The sequence below is a fragment of the Myotis myotis genome, unplaced genomic scaffold (assembly GCF_014108235.1).
Source record: "Myotis myotis isolate mMyoMyo1 unplaced genomic scaffold, mMyoMyo1.p scaffold_m19_p_5, whole genome shotgun sequence".
NCBI classification, from domain to species: Eukaryota; Metazoa; Chordata; class Mammalia; order Chiroptera; family Vespertilionidae; genus Myotis; species Myotis myotis.
Genome location: NW_023416357.1, coordinates 34,749,340 through 34,763,343, shown reverse-complemented (window position 1 = coordinate 34,763,343; position 14,004 = coordinate 34,749,340). Strand labels below are relative to the sequence as shown.

At 43.5% G+C, this 14,004-nt stretch overlaps 1 protein-coding gene across 20 annotated transcripts in view; it reads right to left on the bottom strand.

Moving 5' to 3' along the window:
• The window catches only part of ERBIN (erbb2 interacting protein), a 126,768-nt gene that overhangs the window by 78,787 nt on the left and 33,977 nt on the right, over window positions 1-14,004 (bottom strand). For 19 of the 20 annotated variants that reach the window (XM_036309240.1, XM_036309245.1, XM_036309252.1 and 16 more), the window contains exon 2: window positions 3,466-3,513. The exons of the other annotated variant lie outside the window; for it this stretch is intronic. The gene's annotated coding sequence lies outside the window, so the exon portion shown is untranslated. The remainder of the gene's footprint in view (window positions 1-3,465; window positions 3,514-14,004) is intronic. 20 annotated transcript variants of the gene reach the window in all.

The window sequence follows — 14,004 nt, the reverse complement described above, 5'->3', positions numbered from 1 at the left end:
TTCGATGTCTGGTCAGGGCACATACAAGAAGCAACCAATGAATGCATAAATAAGTGGAACAACAAACCCATGTCTGTCTGTCTCTCTTTCTCCCTCTCTCTCTCCACTCCCCATTTCTCTCTCTCTTAAAAAAAATACACAATAGAATACCTTCTGGACGAAGCCGGGGCTGGAAGGGCCGAGGCAGCCGAGGTTGCGAGGGCCAAGCCCCTTGTACCAATTTCATGCATCCGGCCTCTAGTATTAAATAAATGTGTATGCTTTTCTCCTGTTAATCTGTCTTTGTTAGTTTAATTTTCAGATGCAGCCAGGGACTCAGAGACCATTAAGGAAAATTTTTTCTTCCCTTCTACTATGATATCAAACATCAAATGTTTCTATAAAATCTTTGTCTCATGGGGATCATGACAATAATTAATAATACTGTACTGTATATTTAAAAGTTGCTAAGAGAATAGATCTTAAAAGTTCTCACTGCAAGAAAAAGAATTTGTAACTATGTGTGATGATGGATGTTAACTTTATTGTGGTGATCATTTGGCAATATATACAAAATATCAAATCATTCACGTTGTACACCTGAAATTAATATAATGTCAATTATACTGAATAAAAACAGTAATAAAAATCTTGTCAACAAATATTCAGTAAAGTTTACTGAATGCTTATTAACAATACATGTTTATATGAAGAGGGTTACTGATTAAGAATAAGCAATTTTATTGATCTAGTAAAAATTTAATTGCGAAAGGGGAATATAGTTTGTACTTATGTGTTTTTAAGATTAAAAAGATTCCAAAAAATAAAAACAAAATGTTTTGTTCAAGAGATGCTAAGACTAACTGATAATGAATCAGGGGGTAAAAACAATGGAAAAGCATCTCATCTCTGCCCAATATGGTAACCACTAGACCATGTGGCATTTTAATCTTAAAATTCAAGTTAAACCAAATACAATTTAAAATCTAGTTTCTTGGTTGCACTAAGCACATTTTAAATGCTCAGTAGCCATATGTGGCTATGGCTATTATACTGAATAAGAGAAGATACAGAACATTTCTATCACTAAATTTCTATGGAACAACTACGGTGAGATGTCTCTATTATTCTGGTTCATCATATTATAACTACTTTGCTTATATTTACATAATATGATAGTAGCCAAGAATTGGAAAGATATGGCCTAAAAGTCCATTTTCCAGAAATCATAACAGATTTGTGAGTATAATTTCTGAGAATAAAGGACATGGGATGTTATTATTAAACTAGAGGCCCGGTGCACAAAAATTTGTGCACTCGGGGGGAAGAGGGGGTCCCTCAGCCCGGCCTGTGCCCTCTCGCAGTCTGGGACCCCTCGGGAGATAACGACCTGCTGGCTTAGGCCTGCTCCTGGGTGGCAGAGGGCAGGCCCAATCCGTAGGTGCAGCCCCTGGTCAGGCTCAGAGCAGGGCCGATTGGGGAGTTGGGGCGCTGCCCCTGTCATGCACAGAGCAGGGCTGATCAGGAGGTTGCGATGCCACCCTCAGTCACGCTCAGGGTAGGGCCGATTGGGGGGTTGGGGCTCCATACCCTGTCACGCACAGAGCAGGGCCGATCAGGGGGTTGGGGAGCTCCCCCTGTCACTCACAGAGTAGGGCCGATAGGGGAGTTGGGGCACCACCCCCTGTCACACACAGAGCAGGGCGGATCAGGGGGTTGGGGTGCCGCACCCTGTCACACTCAGGGCAGGGCCAATGGGGAGGTTATGGCTCTACCCTGTCACACACAGAGCAGGGCCCGAGGGGTGGGGGGGGGGGTTGGGGTGCCGCACCCTGTCACACACAGAGCAGGGCCGATAGGGAGGTTGTGGCCCTGCCCCCTGTCACACACAGAGCCAAAGGGTGATCAGGGGTCTTGGGCGCTGCCCCCTGTCACACTGATCCCGTTGCCGGGAGGCATATTACCCTTTTACTATATAGCATAGAGGCCTGGTGCATGGGTGGGTTGGCTGGTTTGCCCTGAAGGGTGTCCTGGACCAGGGTGGGGATCCCCACTGGGGTGCCTAGCCAGCCTGGGTGAGGGGATGATGGCTGTTTGCAGCTGGTCACACACCCTTCAGGGTGGGGGTCCCCACTGGGGTGCCTGGCCAGCCTGGGTGAGGGGCTGAGGGCTGTTTTCAGGCTGGCGGGTGACAGAAGCTCCCAACTGCTCCTTTTTTCTTTTTCTTTTTATTCTGGGCCAGCTTTAGCTCTGAGGCTCCAGCTCTTAGGCCTCCGCTGCTGAAAGCAGGTATCTGGTTTGTTTAGGTTCTATAATCGAAACAATGTATAACTCCAGCTCTGAGATCCCAGCTTGCTGAAAGCAGGTTTCTGGGGTTTTGTTTAGCTTCTATATTTGTTACAATGTTTCAAACTGCAGGCTCAGAGGCCGACAAGGCAGGCGGGGAACGTTGGAGTCCTCCGTCAGTGAAGCAAGCAAGCCTCATGTTAGTTTCAAGCTGCCTGGCTGCCGGCCGCCATCTTGGCTGGCAGTTAATTTGCATATCGCCCTGATTAGCCAATGGGAAGGGTAGTGGTCGTACGCTAATTGCCATGTTTCTCTTTTATTAGATAGGATATATGTGATTTTAAGAAGTTGTTTTAGATATTATCTGTGTAGGTCACTTGAGATATATGGCAATTTATAGGGCAGAGTAATTGGTTTTTTTATTGCATTTATTGGGGTGACACTGGTTAACAAAATTATACAGGTTTCAGGTGTATAAGTCTACAATACATCATCTGTACACTGTATTGTGTGTTCACCACCCCAAGTCAAGTCTCAGTCTACCACTATTTGTTCCCCCTCAAAGTAATAGTTAACGAACGTAAAACAACTTCCAACATTTTTCTATATTGGAAATCATGAATAGATCATGCGCAGACATATGTTCAGAAACTGCAGAGGTCAGAAGAGACAATTAACTCAGAAAAGGAATTAGATGCATAGCTCTAGGAAGCTACAAAAAGAGTTTATATCTCAAATGAAAACTTTCTGTGAACAGAGGCTATGAAGAGAACAGTTTAGACTTCAGATTAAATACAGTAGGCCTTGAGCCAATACAAAAATGGACCCAATTCAGCAGACTAAACACTGCTGATTGAAAATGAGGGAACTTCAATTATTGAAGGGAGAGAAGGACATAAGTGAGTGACAACACCCAAAGAAATCCTCCCTTACACAATATTGTAAGAAAGCAAACCAAAGGGAGAAAGCCTCACTTAGTCTGAACAGGAAGAGATCAACATGGAGACTACTAATTAGAATTTTAGTGTTGTGACAAGCAAGAGTCACTTCATAAGTCAGACAACACGGTAGATGAAAAAATTTTCTAATCAAATGGAGAAAGAGGAGCGAGCCAAGAAAAAAAGGCATAATAATAAGCCAAAACACTTTCTTTTTCTCCCCCCAAAATACTTTGCAACAACAAAAATTAAAGCCACTTACCACTTGGCTGAATTTATCTCCCTGCTGTTTCTTAACTGAGCCAACATTCTATGAAAACAAACAAAATTAACACAAAAATTAGATTTTTATGACTCTAAGAAACATCTCTTCTAATTTCTTATTTACCTCAAAATGTAAATTAAAATTCTCAAAAATTCACCAGTGTAAACTGATACATGCAAACTTGCTAAATTCTAAATAAATGGCTAACTTCTCAGTCAGTCATTGGATTATTCTTAATTCATTTGTATGCTATCTAGAGCCCTGCTCTATATCAAATAACAAATATCTCTCAATCTACCATTAAAATCCCATTTATCTGAACTTACTGAGAAATGATCAAGTTTTTACAAGCAAATAAACGCTAATCACCAATTATATAGAAATTGAGTAGTTTTTTATTAGTTTTATGTGGCAGAAGCTATTAATTGCTTATCAGATTCTATTTCTCCTTTCCAGAATTTTTCTTCTCTCAGGCTGGTAAAGACCCCAGTAAATACCCACTTTTAAGCTTTCTAAGGCTGGAAAGGCAATGAATGGGTAACAGTTAAAACCAATGACATATACTCAGAAATCTGCTTTGGGGGTGGAATGAGGAGGGTTGATTCTAAAAAAAAATTTTTAATGTGCTGTCCATATCCAGGACTAGATGTGAATGTAATGTCTACTACTCAGCAATCATCCTAGAACCATAAAAGTCAGCAAGCAAGAGAATTAACACCAAATCAATAAGGCTGACAGTGTAGAAGCACAAAACCAGCTGTGGGGTCTCTAATAGCATTGCTGTTAAAATTAGCTGAAGCAATGCTAACTACTATCTAATTCTGGATTTCTTAGTTTGTAAGATAACTAAATTTTTATTTGCTTAAACCATTGCTAAATTTTCTATACCTATAATCAACATATATTCCAACGTGAGATAATCTGAAACCCAAAACAATCCCATTAATAAAAAGCATATATATCATAGTCTCTTTCTTGAAAACTCAGTGATATTAGTAAATGTGTTTTGAAGTTTTACAGAGTCACTGTAATGTAACAGGCTATTTGTCTCTATGCTAAGTAGTTTAGGGCTACTGAGTTGTTTAATCTTCTCCACAAATTCTACATATAGTACATGCCACAAACAATACCTTTGTACGTAGCAAGCAAAGGATGGACACTAAATTTGTCATTCTACAGCCCTAACCGGTTTGGCTCAGTGAATAGAGCATCAGCCTGCGGACTCAAGGGTCCCAGGTTCGATTCCGGTCAAGGGCATGTACCTTGGTTGCAGGCACATCCCCAGTAGGGGGTGTGCAGGAGGCAGCTGATCGATGTTTCTAACTCTCTATCCCTCTCCCTTCCTCTCTGTAAAAAATCAGTAAAATGTATTTTTAAAAAATTTGTCATTCTACATATTCCCACATATGTGATAGCCTGGTAGAATGGAACTGCCAATAAAACTGAGATGGACTAAGACCATGGAAGGAGCATGTTGGAGAGAAGAGAGATGAGAGGGGCTTGTGCTTTGAAACATTAGTGTAAAAACACCTGACAGCTGTCTTAGTGGGATCCTGAGTGAACAGTTGGATATGGGTGTTCAGAGATGGAGGAAAGAGATCCAAGCTGAGGATATAAATTTGGAAGTCATCTGCTTAGAGATGATATTTAAAGCAATAAAATTAGGTGAAAGCATCAAGGGAATAAATGTAGGTAGAAAAAAGATGGTTTCAAGGAAGAAGTTATCAGCTACTAGTATGTTAATGAGAATTACCACTGTATAGTAATGCAAAGGTTATTATCTTGACAAGCTCATTTATTGTGGAGTGGTGGAGAACAAAATGTTTGGAGGGGACTCAAGAAATAAGAACAGCATAACTTGACATAAATAAAGACAACTCAGGCTGTTTGGCTATGAAGGACATTAGAAAAATAGAGCAGTAGTGAGGGTAGAATGAGTCACAGCAATGGATCTGTAGGCAGGTGGAAATAATCTAGTTAAAGAAAGAGAAGAGCCCATTGAAATTTTTTTATAAAGCAATTTAGGCAACAATTCACACAGTCCTAGCAAAATCTCTCACCAATAAAAAAGCTACTCATGAGGAAGAAAACAGAAACCTGGGGTGCGATGGTGGAACTAATTGAATAAAATTCATGTACAGTATTTTTCAGAAGTATAGATTACCACACCTAGAGATTTTGATTTAGAAGACCCTATATAATAAAACCCTAATATGCAAATGGACCGAACGGCAAAATGGTTGCTATGATGCGCACTGACTGCCAGGGGGCAGATGCTCAATGCAGGAGCTGCTCCCTGGTGGTAAGTGCACTCCCACAGGGGGAGTACCGCTCAGCCAGAAGCTGGACTGAGAGACCCCCCCACCCCCAGTACACAAATGTCGTGCACCAGGCCTCTAGTTAGATATAAAACTCAAGATTCTTCCCCCACTTCTACCTTCCCCCACCCCCAAAACTCAAGATTCTTTATCATGAAGGAAAACTGCTCAAGGTAGAAGAAAAATCTTCAGAATTCTTCTCCATCGCAGTTTAGGAGGAATGACATACTTTGTAAAACAAGAGGGCCTATTTTTACAGAAAACAATCTTTCATTCCACGATCCTATGTAATAAAAGGCTAATATGCAAATAGACCAAATGGCAGAACAACCAAACAACCAGTCGCTATGATGTGCGCTGACCACCAGGGGGCATGCGCGGAACAGGGTGGGCGTCGACAGCAGGCAGCAGAGCGTGGAACATGGCAGGCGTCGGCTGTGGTAGGATGGTGGAGCAGGTGAGCAGGGGCACCAGACCAAGGTGGGGTACTGGTCACTGTCATTGGGGCGAGCCTCTGGTGGTTACTGAAAATTCTTTGCTCCTGTGACCACGGTCCCACCCGGTGTTTGCTCCTGCTGCTGGCGCCAGCCCCACTCGCTCCTGCTGCTGGTGCTGGAGCCGCCGCGGGCAACCCTGATCACCCCTCAGGGCTTCTCCACCCACACTGATCCCGAGGGGCAATCAGGGCAGTAGCCGCCGCTCACACCCGCTGATAGCGCTGGCCCCAATCACTCCACACCATCAGCAGGTGTGAGCAGGGCTGGCGCTGTCAGCACATGGGAGTGGCAGCGGCGGGAGCAGGGCTGCCAGCAGCCAGGGGAGCGGGGCCGCAGTGGAAGGGGCCAGGTGGGGGCGCGGAGGATGGGCTGAGACCCACCCCTGTGCTCACCACAGCCCCACGGCCCACAGTTCCTTTCAAGTTGCATGAATTTGTGCACTGGGCCCCTAGTTAGAAATAAGACTACAAATGCAAACATCTCACACAGAATTAATTGGTTTCCTTACCTCTGAAAGCCTAACATTTGGTCATCCTATAATCAGAAGGAGGAATTAGAGGGAGAATAAGGAGAGAAAGCAGCTCACTATAACTCATAACCAAACTGAGGGAAGGTGAAAGGATGCAGAGAAGAGTACTGGTTGTCTGGGTGTAAATTTCTAACATATAGCTGGTTCAACAACCAGTCAAAAAAGCTGTGCAAGGCAACATTTGTGGCAATATGTATCACAAACATACATTCACAATGATGTTGCTTAATGCGGTAGGAAAATTAAATCTTGGCATTATTTCAAATGTAGAAATACCTTTCTCATACAGTCTTGACTGGATTCTAAACCCTTTCCCACAACACAATTCTGTGGCAGAATTAACTTCCCATATTTTTATTTCCTCGTATTCATCTCCATGCCAGAATAACTCCCAATCTCCAAAAGTTTCTGCTAATGACATTTGGTAATTTATTTCCCCCCTTGAACTCTTTAAGCATGATCTGGGAAGCCTTAACGGGAACAGAACAGATGGTCAAATAAACCAAAGAGAATCCTAGTTCTCTAAACTGCTCCAAGGATCAACTGATTTTGAACATGTGCAGCAATATGCTATACCAAGTAGGCATATTTCTCCTCCCATCTTAAAAAGGACCTCTCCTGGAGACATCTCCCCAGCTACCAACCCATTTTTCTGTTCCCTGTTACAGCATAATTACAAACAGTTTATAGAGTATACACTCACTGCCTTTATTCTTAAATCCACTCCAATCACACTTTTGTTCCTAACACCTCAATGGAAACTGTTTTTCCCAGGTTATCAAAGGCCTACATATTGCCAAATCCAATAGACAATTCTAAGTTCACCTCTTACTTGATTAGCAGCATCCCTCCCCAGTACTTTACACCTTTTCTTCACTTAGCTAGCAAGACAATACCTCCTAATTTCGTTCTACACCACTGGTGACAACAGTCTCTTTTGCTAGTTGCTCCACTTTATGCCAACTTAACACATTATAGTGACAGAGAACATAGATCTTGGCCCTCTTCTCTATAGTCATACCCTGGGTGATATCCATTTTCAAGTCCTGAATATTACTAACTCTTTAAATACTAAGAGTTATGACACCTATCTCAGTTTGGGCTCTCCCAAAAGCAAAGGCTGACAGGTATTCTGTCTAGGAGATGACCTGTGGGAGCAGGAAGAGTATGACAGAGATGGAGGGAAAGTCAATATAAGCAACGGTACATTATCAAAATCATTCCCAAGAACAACTCATTTACTTAAACACAGGAGAGCTCTTAGAATTGTCTGCCTATAGCAGGGACGGGGAACGTCCAGCCTGCAGGCTGTATAAGGCCTGTGAAATCATTTGGTCCGGCCCTGGCAAGACATTAGGGTGAGTTAATTAAATGTCTGACCAAATATAGCAGGCTAATTTTTAAACTGATCATTTTGTATGCCTGAGAATGATGTTATACCGATCCAAATAGTCCTTGGGGGAAAAAAGGTTCCCCACCCCTGGCCTATAGGTAGAGAGGTGAGCTGTTGTTATCCATCTGCTCCTGTCTCCCACTATTAGGAATTGGCTCCATGGACATTAAATTCCCTTCACTATTAGCCCATGCTTGTTTCCTGGTCTAGCTAGCCTCCCATAGCAGAGAAATCACAGTGGCTCCCTTTCACTAGAAAAATCAGCCTGAGGTGACTGAGCTCTATGGTACTGTTTTTGTACCTAGAGTTAAAATCACAGGTGACCAGAGGATGTGCTGCTAGACACCAGAATGGCCTGTTAGACACCAGAATATCTCCATTCAATGGAGGGATTTAAAGGAAAAAGCAGGAAGTAATAATTTAGAAGAGTGAAAGAGTAAAAATGATGAGTGAATTCAAGAGCTGGATCTGTTTTTGGGGGGAGTAGCCAAATATAAACATTAAGAATAAACAGTTTCCCAGCAAGTCTAATGATACAAAACATACCAGTAGAAATCAGAATGGGAATTTAATAGCACAAATAAAAAAGTATTTTTGTATTTAGGATTAGACAGACCTTTACCTATCATATACTACAAAACAAAAAGCTTTTTTAAATTACTAAGTTAAAATATGTAGTAATATATTTTACATTTTGATGACTTCCTATAAAAAATTTAAATTACAAAACGGTCTCAAGAAATAGAATATCAAAAAATTTAAAAGTTTGTTAATAAACTATTTCTCTAAAAGACACGAAGCACTTGCAAAATTTCAAGGAATGGAATTTAATACAAGGTTCAGGACTCATTATGTTCCCAATTCATGATACAAATTCAACATAATTCGAATATCAGCACCTATCAAATACCCCAAAATTAACATAAACACACATATACCATTTGTATTCAAGAATGTTTTAAAAAAATCCTAGATTTGAGGAGAAACTCAAATGTAGTAGTAATACCATACATGACTAAGGAGAATAAATGCCAAGATGAATAAACATGAGAAAAATCTATTAACAGTACATCACACAAATAGATGAAGGGGGGGGGGGGGTGGAGGAATCTTTTTGAAACTGCCAAAAAGGATCTAACATTCTTGACAAAAACCTTAGTAAACTAGAAACAGGATATTTCCTCAGTTAAAAAAAAACAAACAACCATTAGCATCATGTTCAAGAAAATAGAAGAAATACCAGAGACATCCCCATTAAAATAAAAAAGAATATCAACCCTATCTAGCAAGGGGAAAAAACAATCCACAGAATGAGAGAAAATATTTTTAAATTATATATCTGATAAGAGACTTGTATCCTGAATATATAAAAAACTCTTAAAACTCAACAATAAAAAACCAAATAAAATTAATGGGCAAAAGATGTGAACAGGCATTTCTTCAAAGATACAGGAATAGCTAATAAGCACACGAAAAGATGCTCAACATCAATAGTTATTAGGGAAATATGAATCAAAACCACAATGAGATAAACCTTTACACCAGCTAGCAATGGCTATAATGAAAAAGACATGCAATAACAAGTGTCAGGGAGGGTGTGGAGAAACTGGAACCCTCAAACATTATAGAGGGAAATGTAAATTGGTACAGTCACTTTTGGAAAATAGTTTGGCAGTTCCTCCAAAAAGTTAAACATAATTACCACATGACCATCAATTCCACTCCTCGGTATATAACCAAGAGTATCGAAAACACACGCTTTCAGAAAAACTTGCAGCAACTACTGTTCACAACAGGATTAACCATGGAGGCCAAAAAGTAGAAACAATCTAATATTCATCCATAACGATTAGATAAATAAAATGTATATCCATACAATGGAAGATTATTCAGCTGTAAAAAGAGATAAACATAGAGATACATGCTATGATATGGATGAACTTTGCTGTGGTAAAAAGGCAGACATAGCCTGGCCTGTGTGGCTCAGTGGTTGAGTGTCAATCCAGGAACCAAGAGGTCATAGTTTGATTCCTGATCAGGGTACATGGCCACGTTTCAGGCTCGCTCCCCAGTATGGGGCATGTAGGAGGCAACCAATCGATGATGTTTCTCTCTCATCAATGTTTCTATCTCTCTATCCCTCTCCCTAAAAATCAATAAAAACATTACAAAAAAAAAAAAGAAACCAGACACAAAACACCAAATATTGCATGATTCCATTTAATGAAATGCTCTGAATAGGCAAATTATTAATGGAAATAGAAAGTAGATTAGTGGTTTCCAGAGTCTAGAGGCAGGGGGAAACAGGAGTGGCTAATAATAGGTATGGGTTTTTAGGAGGTGATAAGATGTTTTAGGAGTTACAGATAGTGAAAATGGTTGCAGAGCCTTGCAAATGTACTAAAAATACCAAACTGTACACTTTAAACAGGTGAATTCTATTGCATGTGAATTATAGCTCAACTGAAAAATAGCTTTTAAAAAAAGAAACATACCAGAACACAAGTTAATGCCACTAGTATGTTTTTTGTGCAGTGTGTATACCATCCTAGAAACCGATCCAAACCTACTGAAAAGCATGACCTGATTTGAGGATCCTGGACACTGTGCCACACTGCTTTAAATTCTTTCTTTTCTATCCCTCCCTCCCTCCCTCCCTCCCTCCCTCCCTCCTTCTCTCCCCTCCCCTCCACTCCCCTCCCCCCTCCTGCCCTCCCTCCCTCCCTCCCTCCCTCCCTTTCCTTCTCTTATTTTAGACCCTCTCCAAACACCTCTATTAAAATGCAAATTCACCTGGTGAAAGCAAAGCTCTTATTTCTTAAGATGAATTCCTTTGTAAGTATACTAGAGGCCCAGTGCAAGAAACTCATGCACAGGAGGGGGGGGGGTGTCCCTTAGCCCGGCCTACACCCTCCCTAATACGGGACATCCCTCTCGCAATCCAGGACCACTGGCTCCTAACCGCTCACCTGTCTGCTGGCATGATCCCCCTAACTGCTCTCCCCTGCCAGCCTGATCACCCCTAACTGCCTCTGCCTTGGCCCCGCCACCATGGCTCTGTCTGGAAGGACATCCGGTCTAATAAGCATATTACCCTTTTATTAGTATAGAGGCCTGGTGCACGGGTTGGTCTGCCCTGAAGTGGGTCCCGGATCAGGGTGGGGGTCCCCTTGGGGGCTGGCCTGGGCAAGGGGCCTGGGGCGGTTTTCAGGCCAGTTCCCATCGGGGTGGGGGGTCCTCTCTGGGGGTGGTGCTGGCCTGGGCGAGGCGCTGCGGCAGTTTGCAGGCTGGCCACGCCCCCATCGGGGTGAGGGTCCCTGCTAGGGGTGGGGCCAGCCTGAGTGAGGGGTTGATGGCCATTTGCAGGCCAGCCACGCCCCATCGGGGTGAGGGTACCCGCAAGGGGGTGTGGCCAGTCTGGACAAGGGCCATCTGCAGGATGGCCATGCCCCCATCGGTGTGAGGGTCCCTGCTGGGGGGCATGGCTGGCTTGGGCGAGGGGCTGAGGGCCATTTGGGGGTGGTTTGCAGGCTGGCCACACCCCTGGCTTTGTCTGGAAGGATGTCCAGAAGGTCTCCCGGTCTAATTAGCATATTACTCTTTTATTAGCATAGATTTTTTTCCTAAATCAGAGAAGAGAAGCAATAGAGAAGGAACCATGAGCAAAGAACAAAAAAAAGTAGGAATCAGAAAAACAGAACAAAAAAACCACCACAAGAAAGAATAGTTTGAAATCCTCATCCTATCTAATAGACAAACATGGTAATTAACCATACCTCCACTGTGTTCCCCATTGGCTAATCAGCAGGATATGCAAATTAATTGCCAACAAAGATGGCAGCCGGCAGCCACGCAGCTGAAGCAAACATGAGGCTTGCTTGCTCCAGTGATGGAGGAAGCCAAGGTTCCCCGCCTGCCACGGTCCAGCTCTGAGTTCCGGAAGCAACAATGTTTCAATTATAGAAGCTAAACAAACCCCAGATACCTGCTTTCAGCCAGCCCAGACCTCAGAGCTTAGAGTGCCAGTGATGGCAACAGAGTTTCAATTATAGAAGCTAAACAAACCCAGATACCTGCTTTCAGCAAGCCACGGCCTCAGAGCTGGAGCCGGGCCTCAGCTCCAGTGACAGCTATAGAAGATAAATAAATCCCAGAATTAAAAAAAAAAGAGAAAAAAAAGAGGCTGGGAGCTTCGGTTGCCCGCCAGCCTGAAAATGGCCCTCAGCCCCTCACCCAGACTGGCCAGGCACCCCAGTGGGGACCCCCACCCTGAAAGGGGTGTGACCAGCTGCAAACAGCCATCAGCCCGTCATCCAGGCTGGCCAGGCACCCAAGTGGGACCCCCATCCTGCTCCGGGACACCCTTCAGGGCAAACCAGCCGGTCCCCTCCCCCCCCCGCCGTGCACCAGGCCTCTATCCTATATAGTAAAAGGGTAATATGCAAACTGACCCTAACAGCAGGACTGGGAATGACTGATCACTATGACACACACTGACCACACCAGGGGGCAGACGCTCAATGCAGGAGCTGCCCTCTGATGGTCAGTGCGCTCTCACAGGGGGAGCTCTGCTCAACCACCAGCCAGGCTAATGGCTGCCAGTACAGCAGTGGTGGTGGGAGCCTCTCCTGCCTCCTCAGCAGCACTAAGGATGTCTGACTGCAGCTTAGGTCTGATCCCCGCTGGCGAGTGGACATCCCCTGAGGGCTGCCGGGCTGCCAGAGGGATGTCTGATTGCCATCTTTGACCCAATCCCCTGGGGAGCAGGCCTAAGCCAGCAAGTGGTTGCCCCCAAGGGGTCCCAGACTGCGAGAGGGCACAGGCAGGGCTGAGGGACCCCCTACCCCCGAGTGCACAAATTTTTGTGCACTGGGCCTCTAGTCTATATATATAAAAGCCTGAGCAACCATCGCAACCGAACAGACGACCGAACACGCTGCGTAGGGCGACCAGGCTGGCAGGGGGGTCAGTGAGGGGCAACCAAACAACTGAGCAGCAGGCTGCATGGGGCGAACAGGCCAGCGGGGGGGGGGGTGAGGGGTGACTAGGCCAGAAGGGGGAGCAGTTGGGGGCAACCAGGCCAGCAAGGGGGGCAGTTGGGGGTGACCAGCCCAGCAGGGGTGGCAGTTAGAGGCGATCAGGCAGGCAGGCAGGCAAGCAGTTAGGAGCCAGTGGTCCAGGGGTCCTGGACTGGAGAGGGTGCAGGCTGGGCTGAGGGGACCCACCCGTGCATAAATTTCGTGCACCGGGCCTCTAGTTTTTCTCTAAAGCTAATGTGTTTGCTTTGGGGTTACCTTAGCCTTGGTATGATTATAAAAATTACAAACTGTCCAAAGAAAACCAGATCACTGTTAACACTTTGTTACAGAAAAATTAATACTTATAAGTAAAGCTTAAAAATATCACTACATGATGAAAGCCTTATCTATTAAAAGATTCATTTTTAGTAGGATTCAGATGAACATTTTAGGTATAATACCTATGATTCTATTAAATCATTTAAAATATCCTTTAGAGCTGAAATCCATTTACTTTTTAAGTAAAATAGCATCATATATGTAGAGAAAACTAGAAGAAAAACAAAAATTTAATTTTCTACTAATCAAGCATTACTTTTTCTTATAGGTCTTTTTTTTCCCCCTTATAGCTCTCAATTACATCATTTAGTCACCTATTTATTCATTGCCTCACTACTAAGGGTGCTGTGGGAATATAAAGTAGAATATGTGGTTCTCTGACCTCAAAGGGCTTATAAAATACTAGAGGACCGATGCACGAAATTCGTGCAAGGGTAGGCCT